Genomic DNA, 21,168 nt, shown 5'->3' with positions numbered 1-21,168 from the left:
CACAGTATATTTCCATTTCCCCCTGCCAACCTTTATTTTTGTCACACATTTGAGCCAAACAACTACAATTTGTACAGTTTTCAGTATGTGTATCTACATGTGTTATAAAATCCCATGACATATTGCCATTATTTTTGTTTCTTCAGTTACCTTTTCAATAAATTCAAGTACTAAGGCCCTATCTCATACATTCACCGAGGTAGTTACCCTTTCTAGTGGTCCTCACGGCTTTGAGTGGATCCATATTCACAGCTGGCATCCCTTTCCTTCTATTGGTAGGGCTTCCATTAACACTTCTCATAGTGTGGGTCTGCTGGTGATTGGTTCTTTCAGCTTTTGTATGTCTGGAAAGGTATGTCTTTATTTTGCCTTCAGTTATGAACGATATATGCACTGGGTATAGAACTCAAGGTTGACAAGATTTTTTTCCCCCTTCAGTACCATTAAAGATGCTCTCCACTGTCTCCTCACTTGCATTGTTTCCAGCAGGAAATCTGCCATAGTCCTTATCTTTGTTCTTCTGTCTGTAACATGTCTTTTTTTCCTCTGGCCGCTCTTACGATTTTCTCTTTATCACTGGCTCGGAGAAATTTTATCAAATTGTGCTTTAGCCTGATTTTTCTTCCTGCTTCTTGTTGAAATTTGGTGTTTGTTGAGTTTTAGGAATGTGGTTTATACTTTTCATCAAATTTGGAAACCTTAAGGTTATTATTTCTTCAAATATATATTTTTTTCTGTTTCCTTTTTTTTAAAAAAATGTATTTATTTTCAGCTGCATTGGGTCTTCGTCACGGTGCGCGGGCTTCTCACTGCGGTGGCTTCTCTTGCAGCGGAGCACGGGCTCTAGGCGCACAGGCTTCAGGAGTTGTGGTGCACGGGCTCAGTAGTTGTGGTTCACGGGCCCTAGGGCGCAGGCTCAGTAGTTGTGGCACACAGGCTTGGTTGTTCCGCGGCATGCGGGATCTTCCCAGACCAGAGCTCGAACCCATATCCCCTGCATTGTCAGGCAGATTCTTAACCACAGCACCACCAGGGAAGTCCGTCCTTTCTTTCTTCTCTCCTTTGGAGACTCCAATTACATATATATGAGGCCTCTTGAAACTGTCCCACAGCTCATTGATCCTCTTTTCGTTTGGAGGAATTCCCTTTTTCTCTGTGTGGTTTTATTTGGAGTAGTTTCTATTGTTAAGCCTTCAAATTCACTCATCTTTACCTCTGTTGTGTCTAATCTGACATTGATCCCATCCATAGTTTTTTGTTTGTTTTTCATCTCAGACACTGTCATTTTTACCTCTAGAATTTGTTTGTTATAGCTTCCGTGTCTCTATTCAATTTTTCAAGCATCTGGAATATAGTTATAACAGCTCTTTAAATGTCTTTTATGCTAATTCTAATATCCCCATCCGTTCTGGGTTTGTCTTGATTCGTTGAGTTTCTCATTATGGTCATATCTCTATGCATCTTTGTATGTCTGGTAATATTTAATTGGATGCCAGACAATGTACATTTTGCCTTGTTAGGAGCTGTATATTTTGTATCTCTATATGTATTCTTGAAATTTGTTTTGGGATACAGTTATATTACTTGGAAAGTTTTATCCTTTGGGTCTTGCTTTAAGATTGGTGAGGCTGAAAAAAAAAAAAAAAAAAAAGATTGGTGAGGCTGTACCAGAGCGGCATTTACTCTAGGACTAATTATTCCTCTGAGGCAAGATCCTTCTAAGTGCCCTACCCAGTGCCACATGGATTGTGAGGTCTCCTGCTTGGGCTGGTGGGAAAAGGCTAGGCACTGCTTCCTTCCCTCCTGACAGATGGCTCTGTCCCCAACCTTGAGACATTCCGTCACACACATGAGCCATTGGGTACTCACCTGAATCCCCAAAGGGGTCCCTACACACCTCTGGAATGCTCTTTATCTTTTTTTAAAATTTATTTTATTGGAGTGTAGTTGATTTACAATGTTGTGTTAGTTTCAGGTGTATAGCAAAGTACATCAGTTATATATATAACCACTCTTTTCTAGATTCTTTTTCCATATAGTCCATTACAGAGTATTGAGTAGAGTTCCCTGTGCTATACAGCAGGCCCTTATTACTTATCTATTTTATATATAGTAGTGGGTATATGTCCATCCCAATCTCCCACTTTATCCCTCCCCCCATTTCCCCACTGGTAACCATAAGTTTGTTGTATACATCTGTGACTCTATTTCTGTTTTGTAAATAAGTTCATTTGTACTATTGTTTTAGATTCCACATATAAGCAATATCACATATTTGTCTTTCTCTGTCTGACTTCACTCAGTGTGACAATCTCTAGTTCCATCCGTATTGCTGCAAATGGCATTATTTCTGAAACGCTGTTTCCCTTTGCAGCTCTCTTCTCTCTGCCACTTGCAGTCTGACTGCCTTGGAATCCCTGGACTCTGAACCCTGTCTCCTTAACTCAGGGAACTGACCAGGCTCTGCCTGGATACCCCGCTCCTGCACCACAGCCTGGAAGTGCTCTCAAGGTGGTTAGCTGGGCAATCAAAGAGCTCACGTAGTTTATTTCCAGCCTCTTGGGGATCACTGATTATTCCCTGATGCCCAGTGTCTTGAAAACCATTGTTTCATATTTTCTGTCTGGGTTTCCTTGTCGTATTTCAGGTGGAAGGATAAATCAGGTTGCATTTACTCCATCCTAGAAGCAGAAATCTCTGTTCATTTTTTTTTCAACCTTCTTTCTGTGTTTCGTTTTGGGTAATTTCTATGTCTTCTAATTAACTAATTTTTCTTTCAATGTCTAATCAGCCATTAATCACATCCAGTGTGTTTTTCACCTCCAACATTGCAGTTTTCAGAAGTTTAGGAGTATGTACATAGAAATAGAGACAGATGGATGTGGAGGTGTGCTGTGTGAGATACAGCTGTAAGTTTAATGCCCTTGTCCACTTACGCTGCGTCATTTCTGAGTCAGCGTTGATTGATTTTGCTCTTCACTATGGGTTATATTTTCGTGTTTCCTTGCATGACTGGTAATTTTATTACACTTTTATTTGCAAACAATTACAGACTTACAGGAATTTGCATGTACCCTTAACAAGTTTTCCCCAATGATGGCATCTTATACAACTATAGTGCAATATACAAAGCAGGATATGGACGTAGTACAATCCACAGACCCCACTTACTTTCAACAGTTTTACATGTATCCCTTTGTACGTCTACAGTTACATGCAGTTTTATCATACGTGTAGATTTGTGTACCCACCACCACAGTCGGGAGGCGACCTGTCCCATCACCACAACGCTCCCGTGTCACCACTTCTAGTCACATCACCTCTCTCCCCTTTCCTTCCCTGCCCCTATTCCCACCCCGCAAAGCACTGATCTGGCCTCCGTCTCCATAATTTCGTCATTTTGAAAATGTTATGTGAATGGAATGACAGTATGTAACCCTGTGAGACGCGCTCTTTTTTCACTTGGCAAAAGGCCCTTGAGGCCCGTCCAGCTGTTGCTGTATCACTAGTTCCTTCTCACAGCTGAGGCGTGGACTGGCCTGAGTTGGCTTAACCTTTCACCTACTGAAGAACATCTAGGTTGCGTCCAGTTGGGGCTGTTCAAGTGAAGCTGCTGTGGACATGCATGTGCACAGTTTTGTGTGGACACAGTCCTCGTTTTACGGGAACAGAACGTCCAGCAGCACGTGCTGAGCCCCACGGGAAATGTACGTTCAGCTTCTTAAGACACAGCCCCACTGTGTTCCAGGGCAGCTGCCCCCCTTTACGTTCTCACGAGCACTGGGCGAGATCCGGCTTCTCTGCGCCCTGTGCCCCCGCTGGTTCCCGTTTCGGCATTTCTTCCAGGTGCGATGGTGTCGGACAGCTTGTGTTTATTGGCATCATTATATCCTCTTCAGTGAAATTTCTCTCCATGCCCTTTGCTCACTTTATAACTGGATCGTACCACTTACCATTGAGGTGTTTTTTTTTTTTTTTTTTTTTGCAGTACGCGGGCCTCTCACTGCTGTGGCCTCCCCCGTTGTGGAGCACAGGCTCCGGACTCGCAGGCTCAGCGGCCATGGCTCACGGGCCCAGCCGCTCCGCGGCATGTGGGATCTTCCCGGACCGGGGCACGAACCCGTGTCCCCTGCATCGGCAAGCGGACTCTCAACCACTGCGCCACCAGGGAAGCCCACCATTGAGTTTTTGTTTTGTTTTGTTTTGTTTTTTATGCGTTACGCGGGCCTCTCACTGTTGTGGCCTCTCCCGTTGCGGAGGACAGGCTCCGGACGCACAGGCTCAGCGGCCATGGCTCACGGGCCCAGCCGCTCCGCGGCATGTGGGATCTTCCCGGACCGGGGCACGAACCCGCGTCCCCTGCATCGGCAGGCGGACTCTCAACCACTGCGTCACCAGGGAAGCCCCACCATTGAGTTTTGAGAGTTGTTTGTATGTTATAAATATGGGTCCTCTGTCAGATATGTGGTCTGCAAGGATTTTCTCCCTCTCTGTGGCTTGTCTTTTCATCCTGTTAACAGGGGCTTCAGCAGAGCAAGAGTTTTACATTTTTAGGAAGTTCAATTTGTTGGTTTTTTTTTTTCTTTTATCGATTGATTGTGCTTTTTGTCTAAGAACACTTTACCAAGCCATAGGTCCCAAAGATTTTCTCCTGTGTTCTTCTAAAGGTTTTACAGTTTACATTTAAATACTAATCCATTTTGAGTTCATTTTATATAGGGTGTGAGGTTTAGGTGAAGGTTCATTCCTTCGCTTGTGGACGTCCAATTGCTCCAGCGCCAGACTGTCCCTCCTGCAGCCAGTGGCCTCCCCCCCCCCCCCCAGGGTGCTGCTCGTCTCAGTGCCCCCTGCCCCACCCTCAGGCACCAGCGGGCTGGACATCCTCCTCAGCACCCCTCAGAAGGCCGCCTGCATGCTTCTCCCAGCCTTCGTGCCCTGTGCCCACCGCCCGGGCCTGCCCCAACACGACCCGCGGAGAGGTGGGCCTCCCTGTGCCCCTCCTCGCTCCAGCCCCTCTGAGGCCATGGCCAGGCCCTTCGGTCCTCCTAGCCTCACATTTTGCTCCTGTGAGGAGGAAGCAGGAGGAGTTTGAAGCCAGAGGCTCTGCTGGTCTTTTCAAGCTTGGCCTGTTGCTTATTAAAGAGGAGAAGCCAAGAAGAGCAGAGGGGATGCCTTCCAGGACAAGGGGGAGCCTGGAGCAAGCACCCTGAGGAGGCAGCTGGGGGTGAAGGTGGCGCCCAGGACACGGGGTCCCCAGGTGGCAAAGGCCCTGGCACCCCCCGGGTGGAAGCAGGGGCTCAGCAGCAGACCCGGGCCAGTCCCACATTTTCCAGCCAACACCTCGGCTCTACAGACTGGGGTGGAAGGACACACGGCTGAGATGGGCGAGGGCCCGAGATTCCAGACAGACTCATTTGAAGAAATTAAGGCCGTGGCATTAGGTGATCTGGCTTCACGGCTGCTCCCACAGGCCCTGGGTCAGCCTCATCCGACCTGGCCTCCTGGGCCGGGGAGAAGTCCAGGCACCGGTGTCCCCAGCCTGGCCCAGGACCTGCGAAAAGGCCCCTTGACATCGTTCCCGGGCACCACGAAGGGGCTGCCAGGCTGAGCTGCCTTGGGCAGGGTCATGGCTCCAAGCCCTAGGGCTCAATTTTCTCAGAGACGTGGAAATTCTGAGTGAGGGGCCAGGTGGGCGGTACTAGCGCTGCCCTCAGTGCCCCAGAGCTCCCGCGCTGGCTCCCGAGGAGCCAGTCTGTTTCTCCACCTCCCATGGTAACACTGCTTCCAAGGTGGGCTGAGGGTCCAGGGACGCGAGTAGAACCCCAGCCACAGGAGACCCCAAGAAACCGGGAGCTGTGGTCTTGATCGCGTGTGCCCGGTAAGGCTCATAGCGAGTACTTTGGTAGGGGAAGGGCCTGCAAAGGCTCTGGGTCCTGGAAGGTTCGGGACCAGCCGGGGCGGGGCCCCCAGGCTCCTGACAGCTTTGCGGGTGGGGGAGCAAGCGCACCGGGGGCTTCTGCCCACGCCCGCGCACCTGCTCGGGGGTGCGTCCGTCGTCCGCATACACCCGGGGGTCAGCTACGAGCTTCACAAGCACCTCCACGGCTTCCAGGTGGCCCCCGAAGGCCGCTCGGTACAGCGGCGTCCGGCCGAAGGCGCCCTGCTGGACGCGCTCACTGAGCACGGCCCGCCCGGACGAGGCGCGGCCCCCAGTCCTCGCCCGGCGCCCACCTTGCTGTTGCGACTGGCGCCCTGCTCGGCTAGCAGCTGGATGGCCAGGGACTGCCCGCCCGCCGTCGCTGTCCTCGAAGTCCACCAGGGCCAGACGCCGCTGCAGCCGCCGCGCCGCCCGCACCGCGTCGCAGCTCACGCCCTCGCGGTTCAGCAGCGCGTCCACCTGCGCCGGGCGGCGGTCAGCGGCGCCGCGAGCTCAGGGCCCGCCGCCCACCTCCCGCAGGACCGCCTGGATCTCGCCCAGGTTCCCGTCGAAGGCCGCCTCCAGCAGGCGCGCCCCGCGCTACCGCTCCTCCTGCCGCCGCCGCTCGGCCGCCGCCGCTTCTTCCCACTGCCGCCGGGCCGCCTCCGGCTCCCGCCGCAACAGGGCCACGAAGGCCTGCGGGCGGCCCAGTGCGGTCACCGCCCCAGCCCTGGGCCCCCAACCCTGGGTCCGGGCCCCGTAGCCCTACAGTTTCCGCCCCCAGGCCCTCCTTCCCCCCCCCTCAGCCCTGCGTCCCCGCCCCCAAACCTGCAGTTTCTGCCCCCAAGCCCTCCTTCCCCGCCCCCAGCCCGGAGTCCCCGCCCCCAGCCCTGCGTCCCCCACAGCGCTGCGTCTCCCCGCCCTAGCCCTGCGTCCCCAACAACCCTGCGTCTCCCCGCCCTAGCCCTGCGTCCCCGCCCCCAGCCCTGCGTCCCCCACAGCGCTGCGTCCCCCCCGCCCTAGCCCTGCGTCCCCGCCCCCAGCCCTGCGTCCCCGCCCCCAGCCCTGCGTCCCCGCCCCCAGCCCTGCGTCCCCCACAGCGCTGCGTCCCCCCGCCCTAGCCCTGCGTCCCCGCCCCCAGCCCTGCGTCCCCCACAGCGCTGCGTCCCCCCGCCCTAGCCCTGCGTTCCCGCCCCCAGCTCTGCGTCCCCGCCCAAAGCCCTGCAGTTCCCGCCCCCAAGCCCTGCAGTTTCCGCCCCCAGCCCCGCGTCCCCGCCTCCAGCCCTGCAGTCAGGCCCCACTCCGACACCCAGCTCCGTAGACCTCACCGGCCCCTGCAGCTTCTCCATCAGCTCCAGGTAGTCCTGGTGGTCCTGCTCACGGCAGGCCTGCTCCTTTCTCGCCAGGAGCTTCCGGAAGGCTCACTGGATGGTGGTGGCTGCTTGGTCCGCCGCGGCTGGCCCTGCTAGTGGGGAGAGGGCTATGGACCACAGCGCTCCGCTCCACGCTGCGGTCCACGCGGCTGCAGGACCAACACCAGGTGTGCCCGAGCTCCAGGTTAACAAGGCGAGCGGAGCAAGCGCACTCCCTCCTGACCTGACGAAAGGATCAAAAATGTTCTAAAATCCACAAACACAACTAAACCAGAGTAATCCACCGGCTGGGCTGAAGTGGGGGTGTCAACCCACAAGCCCACTGGAACTCAGAATAGGGAGCCCAAGGCCCCTGAGAGCTGTGATCCGCTGGCGGCACACTCTGCCTCGCCCCAGCAGCGCCCTTGGCTACAGGGAGGGTCTGAACGCCTGCCCTAGGAGAGACGTCCACACCCACCTGCCACCCTCTGCCCATGTGATGAGGCGACCAGTTAGCCTCTCCGGGCCTCAGTGTCCCTTTCTCTAAAATGGGGTGATGGTAGCTACACCCCACAGGGCTTTCCAACAGTCCAATAATAGAACACTGTGAGTCCTGAAAGTAACTGCTCAACCTATGTTTCCATAATTGAGACTCCTCCAAGCAGAGGAGAGCCAGACCCATGGGGCCATGCTCACTGTGAAAGAACTGGCAGGTGAGAAGGTGCGGACGTGCCACAGGGAAGGGATGACACGGCTTTCAGAAGACGCTGGAAGAAAACAAGCAGAAAAGCCAGCTCTCCAAAAGCACCGCAAGCTAGGGAGGAACTTAATAAAAACAGAAATCCAATAAAACAAGGGATCAAAGACAAGATGGGAAAAACAGAATGAGGAGGTAAAAGAGTCATCACAGAAAAGAAGACAAATGGAAAACAATAGTTAGCTCTGCAGACCAACAACTAACACAGGACCAGATGAAAACAGAGCCGATGTGGTGCAGAGTGGAGCTCGGGGCAGGAGAGAATGGCTTGGGAGGGTCACGGTGAATGCTAGCAAGGGGGCGGAAACCGGAAGGAGGAGACACAGAAGAGGACAATAAAACGTGACAATAATTAGTGTCTCTAGAATGCGGATACTAGTGACGGGGAAAGTATTTAGAGATAAAATACAAAAAAATTTTCCTGAAATGAATCTTAAGACAAAAAGGGACAAAGAACATACCAGGAAACAAAACAACTAGCAGGTTGTTTTTAAGGTTGCTGACTCTTAAAAAAAAAAAAAAATGTCATTGGGATTTCCCTGGTGGTCCAGTAGTTAAGACTCCGTGCTCCCAATGCAGGGGGCCCGGGTTCGATCCCTGGTCGTGGGACTATATCCGGCATGCCACAACTAAGAAGCCGCTTGCCACAACTAAAAAAGATCCCACATGTGGAAACGAAGATCTCGCTTGCAGCAATGAAGATCCCGCGTGCTGCAGCTAAGACCCGGCACAGCCAAATAAATAAATAAATATTTTATATATATATAAAGTTACTCGAGGACCCAAGCCGAAAAGAAATCAAACTACGCTCTCCTAGGACTTTTTTTTTTTTTTTTAATAAATTTATTTATTTATTTGCTGTGTGGGGTCTTCCTCACTGCGCGCGGGCTTTCTCTAGTTGTGGTGAGCGGGGGCTACGCTTCGTTGTGGCGCGCGGGCTTCTCATTGTGGTGGCTTCTCTTATTGTGGAGCACGGACTCTAGGCATGCGGGCTTCAGTAGCTGTGGCACACAGGCTCAGTAGTTGTGGCTCACAGGCTCTAGAGCGCAGGCTCAGTAGTTGTGGTGCACAGGCTTAGTTGCTCCATGGCATGTGGGATCTTCCTGGACCAGGGCTGGAACCTGTGTCCCCTGCATTGGCAGGTGGATTCTTAACAACTGCACCACCAGGGAAGTCCCTCTCCTAGGACTTTTTATAGCAGCATCAAATGTAGAAGTCAATGAATCAGTATTCACAGAATTCCAAAGGGAAAAGAGTAGCTCTAGAAGCTCCTGCACGTGGTTCTGCTTCTGCCATGTCAATGAAGGTGGTTAGGACCAGTCTTCCCAATGACAGCAACAGAAGAGACGGACAGAATGAATATGCTGTAAAACGTGTCTGAAGGCACTGCAAAGACGAAGGAGGTGAGCTCAGAGCAGGAGAGCGCAGGAGTGGCCCCAGACCAGCAGACAGGCTTCCCCTGGCAGCAGCCACCAGCACCAGAAGCATAGCACCAGGGGGAGGGCAGGGGCACAATGTGAGCAGGGCTTCTTGCAGGGTCTCAGCAACAAGGGGACAAAATCTGTATTCCAGAGCAACCGGGTAAGGGCTTAGGGTTGCCAGGTTTAGCTAATAAAATACAGAACATAATCCTGAGGACATACAGTAAGAAAGGATTTATTGTTTATCTGAAATTCAAATTTAAATGAGTGTCCTGTATTTTATCTGGCAATTCTATTGAGTAAGAATCCTGAAGAACTCCATCCTTTGGGAAATAAAGCAATGCGCGTGGGAACGGAATCCTCAGCTTCAAATCACTCAACCCCCGGACTAGATTAAGGTAATCTGAGTTGCCTCTAGCCTTGGTGCCTACCAGAAACTAAATAAGTCTTCTCTGGAGGAAGATGTCATTGTCCAGGACTTTGGCACACCTCCAACGTTTTTAATAGGCAATGTACAGCAACCAAAACATATCAGGCTAATGAGGAACCAAGATATGAGTGAAAAACAAGAAAAATGATGACCAATAAAAACAGACCCGGATGCAGCCAATAATGGAGTTCTTGGACATAGACTTTAAAATAATTATGAGTGATATATTCAAGGAATTAAAAGACAAGACTGAAAAGTTTGGGCAGAGAACTGGAAACAATAATAAAGAACCAAATGGAAATTCTAGAATGTAAAAATACAAAACATAAATTGAGAGCTCAATGGCTAAGTTTAACAGCATAATAGACATAGCTGGAAATAGAATTAGTAACCTGGAATACAGTACAAATGAAAATATTCAGATTAAAGACAGAGAGACAAAAGGAAAGGTCTGACGCTGATGTCACGGGAGTTGCAGGCATGAGGGAAGGAGAGGATGGTAGCAGCGTTCAAAGAGAATTTTTCAAAACAAACAAGAGATCAAGTCAGAGCTTTGATACACATGAAGAATCCCAAGCAGGATGAGTACAAAAACAAGCAAGCGCACACAAACACCAGAGCACACCGTAGTATAGTTGCCAAAAACCTAATGAAATGAGAAACAATCTTCTTTACCCCTTCAAAGGGTAAAAAAACAGTTTTAATGCAAAATAAACACACCTTTGGACAAACAGAACTTTACGAGGGTTCAGTAGCAGCAGACCAACAATGAAGAGAAAGACAAAATAGAAAGAAAAAAGGCAGAAGAGACAAAGCCAAATGGGACATGGAGGTGCAGGTAGGGAGGGTGCATTGGAAAGAATACACATAAGAGCTGTGCAAGGGCTTCCCTGGTGGCGCAGTGGTTGAGAGTCTGCTTGCCGATGCAGGGGACACAGGTTCGCGCCCCAGTCCGGGAAGATCCCACATGCCACGGAGCAGCTAGGCCTCTGAGCCATGGCCTCTGAGCCTGCGCGTCCGGAGCCTGTGCTCCGCAATGGGAGAGGCCACAGCGGTGAGAGGCCCGCGTACCGCAAAAAAAAAAAAAAAAAAGAGTTGTGCAAAACAGTGGCACCAACATCACAGATATACGAGAGCTAAAACACACACAAAATAATAGCATATGGATTGGAAGAGGGTAAGTGTAGTTAAAAGGGCTAAGATTCTTGCATTGTCAGAAAAGTAGAGTGTTATAGTAGACTTGAGAATTCGAAGATATATTGTAAACTCTAGGGTAACTACTAAAGATTAGTAAGAGAACGTTGTGGCAGACACACGCTAATATGATGCCCTGTGGCTTATGCCTGTGTGAGCCCTCTCCTTGCGTGTGGGTACAATCTGTGAAGTAGCTTTAATCAGGCAAAGGTGATAGGCTGTCACTCCCATGGTTATGTTACATTCTGGAAGATTCCATCTTAGCAGACTGACTCTCCTGCTGGCCTTAAAGAAGCAAATGGCTGTGTTGAGAGCTGGCTGCAGAGGGGCCATGTTATGGGGAGCTGTGGGCGGCCTCCAGGGCTGGAGAGCACCTCCAGCCAATGGCCAGAGAGAAGCCAGGACTCAGTCCTCCAAGGAGACAGATACTGCCAACAACCCAAATGAACTTGGAGGTGGAGTCTTCCCCACTCAGCCTCCAGTGAGACCACAGACACAGCTGACACCTCAACTGCAGCCTGTGAGGTCCGGAGGGGCACCAGGTGGGTCACCCTTAGATGCCCGACCCACGGAAACAGTGAGATAGTAAATATGTGTTGTTTTAAGGTGCTAAGTTTGTGGTAATATGTTATGCAGCACAGAAAATACAAATTTATACCTAACTGCTAAGAGGAGAAAAAATTGGAATAATAAAACATTTTAACAGATTAAAAGAAGGCCAAGAAGGAGAGTAAAAAGGGACACCGAGTAAATTGAAAATTATGAAGTAAACACTAAGATGAGATTTAAACACACATATGTGATTGATTACATTACATGTATTGGGTTGGCCAAAAAGTTCGTTCCAGTTAAATATCTGCAAAGCAATCAGTATGCTACACCACATTAACAAATTGAAGAATAAAGATCATATGCTCATCTCAATAATGCAGAAAAAGCTTTTGACTAAATTCAACATACATTTATGACAAAAACTCTCCACAAAGTGGGTATAGAGGGAAGACACCTCGACATAATAAAGGCCATATATGATAAGCCCACATCATACTCAATGGTGAAAAATTGAAAGTGTTTCCTCTAAGATAAGGATGAAGACAAGGATGCCCACTGTCACCACTTCTGTTCAACATAGTTTTGGAAGTCCTAGCCACAGTAATCAGATAAGAAAAAGAAACAAACGGAATCTAAATTGGAAAGGAAGAACTGTCACTATTTGCAGATGACATGGTAATGTATGACTTCAGGATAGAAAATCCTAAAGATGCCACTAGAAAACTACTAGAGCTCATCATTGAATTTGGTAACGTTGCAGGATATGAAATCAATATACAGAAATCCGTTGCATTTCTATACACTATCAATGAACTACTGGAAAAAGAAATTAAGGAAACAATCCCATTTACCATTGCATCAAAAATAATAAAATACCTAGGAATAAACCTACTAAGGAATTAAAAGAACTGTACTAGGAAAACTATAAGACACTGATAAAAAAAAAACTGAAGATGACACAAACAGATGGAAAGATATACTGTGTTCCTGAACTGGAAGAACTGATATTCTTAAAATGACCATACTACCCAAAGCAATCTGTAGAGTCAATGTAATGCCTATGAAAATACCATGGACATTTTTCACCAAACTAGAACAAATAATTTTAAAATTTGAGTGGAAGCACAAAAGACCCCAAATAGCCAAAGCAATCTTGAGAAAGAAGAACAAAATTGGAGGAATCACACTCCCTGACTTCAGACTATACTACAAAGCTACAGTAATCAAAACAGTATGGTACTGACACAAAAACAGAAGTGGAGATCAATGGAACAGGATAGGAAGCCCAGGAATAAACCCATGCACCTGCAGTTAATTAATCTATGACAAAGGAGGCAAGACTATACAATGGAGACAAGACAGTTTCTTTAATAAGTGGTGTGGGAAAACTGGGCAGCTACATGTAAAACAATGAAATTAGAACATTCTCTAACACCATCTACAAAAATAAACTCAAATGGATTAAAGACCTAAATGTAAGGCTGGATACCATAAAACTCCTAGAGGAAAAAATAAGCAGAACACTCTTTGACATAAATCACAGCAATATTTTTTTTGAATCTATCTCCTAAAGCAGAGGAAATAAAAGCAAAAATAAATAAATGGGACCTAATTAGACTTAGAAGCTTTTGCACAGCAAAGGAAATCATCAACAAAACGAAAAGACAGCTTACAGAATGGGAGAAAGTATTTGCTAATGATATGGGGTTAATTTGCTAATAAGGGGTTAATAACCAAAATATAATAAACAGGTCATACAACGTCAAAAAAATTTTTTTAATGGGCAGAGAACCTGAATAGACATTTTTCCAAAGAAGATCTACAGATAGCCAAGAGGCACATGAAAAGATGCTCAACATTGTTAATCATCCGAGAAATGCAAATTAAAACCACAATGAGACATCACCTCACACCTATCAGAATGTCTATCATCAAAAAGACCACAAATAGGGGCTTCCCTGGTGGCGCAGTGGTTGAGAGTCCGCCTGCCAATGCAGGGGACACGGGTTCGTGCCCCTGTCCGGGAAGATCCCACATGCCGCGGAGCGGCTGGGCCCGTGAGCCATGGCCGCTGAGCCTGCGCGTCCGGAGCCTGTGCTCCGCAACGGGAGAGGCCACAGCAGTGAGAGGCCCGCGTACTGCAAAAAAAAAAAAACACAAAAAATAAGAGAAATGAATATAACAAAACAGAAACAGATGAACAGATATAGAGAACTAGCGGTTACCAGTGGGGAGAGGGAAGGGGGAGGAACAAGATAGGAATAGGGAATTAAGAGGTACAAACTACTGTGTATAAAATAAATAAGCTACAAGGCTATATTGTACAACACAGGGAATACGGTCGATATTTTATTACTATAAATGTTTTATGGGACTTCCCTGGTGGTGCAGAGGTTAAGAATCCGCCTGCTAATGCAGGGGACACGGGTTCCATCCCTGGTCCAGGAAGATCCCACATGCCGCGGACCAACTAAGCCCGTGCGCCCTCTGGAGAGGCCCACATAACAAGACCGAAAGCCAGCAAGAAACTGAGTCCCTCATCCAAGGTCCCCAAGGGAGCGAACCCTTCCCCAGTCGAGCCCCGAGGTGAGACCACAGCCACAGCCAATGCCTGGTAGCAGCCTGTGAGACACTGAACAGAGGGCCCCACCGAGCTGTACCTGGATTCCTGACCCACAGAGACCACGCGGTAACACAACAGCCACTAAATCTGTGATCTGTGAAGCAGCGCTAGGTAACTGACACTGGTGCTCCCCCAGCCGAAGGACTCGCCAGGAGCCAGCAGGCAGAGCGGAAGCGGCTTCTCTCGCTGTTACGTCCAGTGACCCACCGAAGGTATTTTTGTTTCCTCTCTGCATGACTCTGAGGTCTGCTGCTTGAGAAGTCTTAGTTCCCAGGATAGGAACACTTCCACCAGGTGACATGAGGATGCTTGGAATTGAACACTGAGACCTCTGCCTGACCACTAAATTAGTGGACAAAGAAGGAAGTCACTGCGCTGACTGGGGTAACAGATTATGACTACGCAGGAAGGTCAGTTCACTGCCCCTCACGTGGGTAAGGAGGACTGTCTGGAACCCAAGGTATTCCCTGGGGAGCCTGTTACTCACACATCTGATAGGAGACGTCAATGCAAAACTAAAGCAACTGAAAACAAACAACAAACAAATAAGCACCGATGACCATTCAAATCCTTCAGGTAAAGAACCCAGACCAGCAGGTGTCCTAGCTGAGGGCAAAGGGCATGTGGAATGGGCAGTGGAGGGAGGGAGCCCATGGTCAGTTACGGAGACGAGAAGAGCAGTGGCTGTGTCTGTTTCTTCCTTGTCTGTCCCATGTATTTGTATATATTGACTAATTTCCTTTTCCACTCCGTTTTATTCTCCTATATTTTATGTCAGGTTTGTTGGTGTTGGTAAGCTTTACAATTCTGTATTTAAGTTTCAGGAAACCCAGGTTCCAGGTGAGACGTAAATGAATTTAAGGCGCAGTTAATATCACCCAGGGATGTAGAGGTCCCCGGGACATTGTTTTCACTTTCTGGAAAGACAGTGAGACCATCTTCATCCACACCCAGGACCGTTGCACCGTCAGGCAGAAGCACACGCTGCCGTGCGGAAGCTCCCACGCGTGGGAAGCGCGTGTGTGCGGGTCACAGCCCAGGCCGCCTTCCCGCTCGGCATCAAGCCCACCCTTCCATGGTCCGCTTTGTGCTGCTGGGGCCGCGGCAAACCACGCAGCTCCTGTGCCAGCAGGGGGCACGCGAGGGGACCTGCAGGCAGGGGGCAGCAGAGGGGGCTCCGCTCTTCTGTGTCCTTGACGCTCTCGTGCTGCCCCGGCAGCGGCCACTCGCCAGCGCGAGCTGCTGGTTCCGCACCAGAAAACGTCTCCCGCCCCTTTGCCAGAGGAGAGCGGTCTTTCTGAGCCACGAGGACCTCGCCTGAAGTCCCTAGGTCCCCCTTTGCTGCACCCAGGCCAACAGTCAGAGTCAGGGCTCACAGCAGATGGAGCGGGGAACTGCAGGTCGGCTCCAGGAAGAGGCGGACTACTTCCGAACAACGTTGGTTTCTTTGTTCTCACAGGAAATGGCTAATGTTAGCCTTGAAGCCTCCACCTGACTAGGACCCCTGGGAAGGTTCAGCGGGCACCCCTTCATCAAAACAATGAAAGAACACACCCGTGAGCTCAGTGGTGGCTCTCCTCTGGAGGCTGGGCTGGTACTGGGGAGGCCAGATTCATTGCCCTAACATCAATGCGGTGACGGCATACCAGAACGGAAGACGCTAAGCAGCTGCGCTTAACTCTCGGAGGTGAGATGGTATCGCGATAGGCAGCAGGCAGGGCGGCGGTCAGGAGGCCGTGACCCGGGGCGAGATGCAGGGCAGTCTACGGGATATTGCTCAGTTTGTGTAGTCAGAGAAACACCAGGCTCTGCCACCAGAAATCTGACATCAGCCACTAGTGTCTAGTTCCCAGACATAAGTCAAGGTCAAAGATTCACAGCTCCTAGATTGAAGAAGATGCCAGATGCCCCTGGAGAAGAACCGTGCGATGCCTCTACAAGTGCTCTCCCAATGATGACTGTTCTCCCAAGCCTTCCCTGGAGGGGTCAGTGGCCTCTGCCAGCGTTCATTGTGCACTGGGAGACTGGGATTGACATATATACACTATTGATACTACGTACAAAATAAATAAGTAATGGGGCTTCCCTGGTGGCGCAGTGGTTGAGAGTCTGCCTGCCGATGCAGGGGACGCGGGTTCGTGCCCCGGTCTGGGAAGATCCCACATGCCGCGGAGCGGCTGGGCCTGTGAGCCATGGCCGCCGGGCCTGCGCGTCCGGAGCCTGTGCTCCGCAACGGGAGAGGCCACAGCAGTGAGAGGCCCACGTACCGCAAAAAAAAAAAAAAAAAGATAACTAATGAAAACCTGCTGTATGGCACAGTGAACTCTACTCAGTGCTCTGTGGTGACCTAAATGGGAAGGAAATCCAAAAAAGAGGGGATGTATGTACTCGTAGAGCCGATTCACTTTGCTGTACAGTAGGAACTAACACAACGGTGTAAAGCAACTGCACGCCAATAAAAATTTTTTAAATGTCCATTAAAAGTATTAAAGAACAAATAAAAATAGTAAGGAATTCCTGGGACAACATCTAGGATAAGGCAGAACCCAAAGAGATAAGCCCAACATTCAAAGTTGCTTAATCCTAAGGGCATTTGCCAAATATCAAGCAAAAGCTATAAATCCAAAAAAAAGACAAAGAAACAATTGATAAGTGGGACTTCATTAAAATTAAAAATTTCGGGACTTCCCTGGTGGAGCAGTGGTTAAGAATCCACCTGCCAATGCAGGGGACAAGGATTCAAGCCCCGGTCTGGGAAGATCCCACATGCCAAGGAGCAACTAAGCCTGTGCACCACAGCTGCTGAGCCTGCGCTCTAGAGCCCGAGAGCCACAACTACTGAAGCCCGCGTGCTGCAACTACTGAACCCACGCGCCTAGAGCCCGTGCTCCGCAACAAGAGAAGCCACCGCAATGAGAAACCCGCACACCACAGCGAAGAGTAGCCCCCACTTGCTGCAACTAGAGAAAGCCCACGTGCAGCAACGAAGACCCAACTCAGCCAACAAATAAATAAATATTAAAAAAAATTAAAAATTTCTGCTCTGCGAAAGACAGACTGGGAGAAAACATTTGCAAAAGATACAAATGATAAAGGACTGTTATCTGAAATATACAAAGAACTCTTAAAGCCCAACAGGAAGAAACCTGATTTTAAAATGGGCCAAACACCTGAACAGACGCCTCACCAGAGAACATATACCGATGGCACGTAAGCATATGAAAGCTGCTCCGTGTCATCTGTCATCAGGGAAATGCAAATTAAAACAACAGCGAGGGACCACTCCGCACCTACTGCAGACACTTATGACGCCAGACGCAGGCGAGGGTGCGGAGCAGCGGGAACTGCCTCCACTGCTGGTGGGAACGCAGGACGGCGCAGCCACCTTGGGAGACAGGCCGTTTCTTATAAAACTGAATGTACTCTAAAGATTCGGCAGTTGTGCTCCTTGGTATTTACCGAAAGGAGTGGAAATTTTACGTTCACGTCAGATCCTGTCCGCAGATGTTTACAGCAGCTTTATTCACAGGTGGAGGCAAAACTTGGAGGCAACCAAGATGTCCTTCAGTAGGTGAACAGAGAAATAAACTGTGGTCCATCCAGACAGTGGAATGTTATTTAGCACTAAAAAGAAATGAGCTATCGAGACACAAAAAGACATGGAGGAACCTTAAATGCAGATTACTAAGTGAAAGAAGCCAATTTGAGAAGGCTATAATACTGTATGATTCCAACAATTTCACATTCTGGAAAAGGCAAAACTATGGAGACGATAAAAAGATTGGTGGCTGTGAGGGACTGAAGGGGGTAGGAGGAACAGACAGAACACGGGGGAATTTTAGGGCAGTGAAAATACTCTGTACGATACCACAGTGATGGATACATGTCATTATACATTTGTGCAAATCCATAAAATGTATGACACCGAGATCCCTAATGTAAACTATGGACTTCGGGTGATGACGGTGTGTCTGTGTAGGCTCACCACTTGTCACCAGTGTCCCACTCTGGTGAGGGATGCTGATGATGGGGGAGGCTATGCGTGTGTGGGGACTGGGCATCTATGGGAAAGCTCTGTGCCTTCCCCTCAATTTTGCTCTAAAAAAATAAAGCCTAAATTTAAAAAAACGAACAACAACAAAAAATATTTGAGGAAAACAGGTGTGGTGGGGCCCATCACATCTCCATTAAACTCACCTGTCTGGCCTTTGCGAGAAACAAATAACCGTGGAAGATGGTGGATGACAGGAAACTTACACAGGCAGCAGAGGCAATCAGGGCTGCCAGGCTGGAAGTGGCGTCTCCACTGCAGCAGATCCACACAGCCTCTGGCACTGTGGCGTGTAACGGCTGACCGGCCATAGCTTTCTCCTCCTGTCCGTGCCTGCAGAGCGTCCACGCAGCAGGCCTTCCCTGTCCTGTCTCAGGACCACGGTTACTCTCTGGCTTCCCGTCACAATATAGCTCATAGGGACTGCGGTGGGCAGAATGACAGCCCCCTAACGACGTCCTTGTCCTGTCCCCGGGAGTCGGTGAATACACCGTGTTACATGGCAAAAGGCAATCAAGATTGGAGATGGAACTAAGGTTGCCAGTCAGCTGACCTTAAGATAGCGAAACCCCCCGGGATTATCTGAGTAGGTGCAACGTGATCACAAGGGACCTTACAAGTGGAAGAGGGGGACAGGGGAGAAGCAGAGGGAGCTGTGACTTTGGAAGAAGGTTGCTGACTTTGAAGGTGGAGGAAGAAGCCACCAGCCAAGGAATGTGGGCGCCTCTAGGAGCTTGAAGAGGATAAAGACACAGATGGTCCTCCAGAGCCTGCAGGAAGCATGGCCGGCTTGCCGAGACCTTAATTTTAGCCCACTGAAGCCCAGGTCGGACTTCTAACCCACAGACCTGCAAGATAATGAATTTGTGCTGTTATAAGACACTAAATGTGCGTTAATTGTTCTTTTAGCAGCTACAGGGAACTAATACAGGAACCTGGGTCATCCTGACAGTTCACTGATCCAGGAAGTTCCAGAGGGTGGGAGATAAAACCACGCTAATGAAGTTTTTAGGGTTCATAGATCTGGGACATGCCAGGGCACCTTAAAGGAAAAAATTAATTGCTACGCCTTGGACCTCCTTCTGCCAAGAAAGAGGCCCAGCGCTTGGCAGGCCTCTCAAGACTCTGGAGCAGCAGGTGATGTATTCGGGAATAGCACCCAACCCACGTGCTGGGAGACCCAGGCTAACGGCCAAGCCCAGAGGCCGTGGCAGAGGCGTGAGCTGCCAGGCTGCCGGGCCAAGTGGCCAGCAGGTCTCATAAGCTGAAGGTATTTGTGGGGAGAAGGATGCTGTGTGGGACCTCCGGCCAACCCGGTGGGAGGGCCGCGGCACAGACTCCAGGCTCCAGAGCAAGGCTGCGCCTTCCCTGCTAGAACACAGTTCTGGGTCTGGAGAACAGCTCCCGGGATGCTGTTGGCCCCAGTGGAGCCTGGAAGTCCAACTGGGGCACCGGAGGACAAGCAGCCTGAATTCCCCACCCTGAGCCGGGGTCCTCGCTCCACGGACTTGAGGCATTGGGCACACACAGAGCGATCCTTTACGGCAGAAAGGACACATCCAGCGGGAGGAAGATGTCCACACCCCTCTCTCTGCTGAGGGTCGGTGCCGCTTCCCAGGACTCCAGCCCACGCCAATGGCATTCCTGCGGGAGGCGGTGGAGGAGGGACTCGGGCTTGATTCACAGAGCTCGGTCCACACGGTGGCACCAGTCAAACTGACCACAGACACATCACAGCTCCTCTCTCGGGAGGTCCCAAAGGACAGCGGAGGAGGGAACTCTCCCAGGGCACCTGGTTCTCAACTTCCCGTGGATGGGAAGTAGGGTGGTGTGCGGTGCGCAGGGCAACGGCGAAGGGCTTGGCTGGTTCATCGGGAGCCTGAAATGAACAAGTCTGGAGCAACAGTGACAGGCAGGCCCAGGGAAAGGCACGCAGATGCACCAGCAGCGGGGGCCAGGTTTGCAGGCACCGAGCGTGCGGGGCTGGCTCTGCGTCTCACGGTGATGCCCCCAGAGAGGGCCCACTGCAGAGAAGGCATCAGACACCCAGGTAGACATCACAACTGTCCTATGGACGTTGGCCAGCCTTTCTCCTCGGCCACCCAGTGCTTAGGCAAACGCCCGTGAACAGAGTGGCCGTGGTGGCAGGGATGCTAGTGTCACGTGGGCCCAACAGCACAAGGCCCTCTAATCAAGGCTGATCTAGACCAGATACCGTCCTACCAAATAACCTTCTTTATATCAACTCATACACTCTGGCTGACAATTTGGACAGATCATCAAGAACGTGGGTGGTGACAGGAGGCTGGGGAAGATGCTCTCCGGATGGACTTCTTGGAACAGACGCAGAGCGGGAAAGCAGCTTCTCCACATGACGCCGGCCTGTTGAAGACTCGGAACCCCTGCCTTGTAAGGCTGGGTTCTGTTCAAGAAGATTCAGTGGGAGCCCACTTCTCACTACAGAGACCAAAATGGGGGAAGGGGGGCAGACATCCGTCCGTCCTTTGCCTGACAATGGGAGCATGACCTAAGGGCAGACTGGACTTCTCACCGGGCGCCTGGGCCTTGAGAAAGGGACGCCAGGACATGGACAATTAGAGACAAGCCTCAGCGGAGCTGCAAAGTCGAGAGCACAGCAGCGGCCGCGGCCTCTGGACATCCTAACGGGACATCTTCCGGGGCCTGACCTGCCCGTGTCCTCCACTCCCTCTCATTTCTGCCTCTTGCCGAACCCAAATCTCCTGCTACTGGACGTCCTTCTGATACATACGTTGGGCATACATAACTTCTATAAAATTGACAGTCAGGACTCTGCAGACCTCCTGTGGTCCGGCTCTGTCCTCAGGACAAGGTCAGGCTGCTTACCCTGGC

Source organism: Phocoena sinus, chromosome 17 (genome assembly GCF_008692025.1).
Source record: "Phocoena sinus isolate mPhoSin1 chromosome 17, mPhoSin1.pri, whole genome shotgun sequence".
Taxonomy (NCBI): Eukaryota; Metazoa; Chordata; class Mammalia; order Artiodactyla; family Phocoenidae; genus Phocoena; species Phocoena sinus.
The sequence above is the reverse complement of the archived record's forward strand: the minus strand, read 5'-3'. Positions refer to the sequence as shown.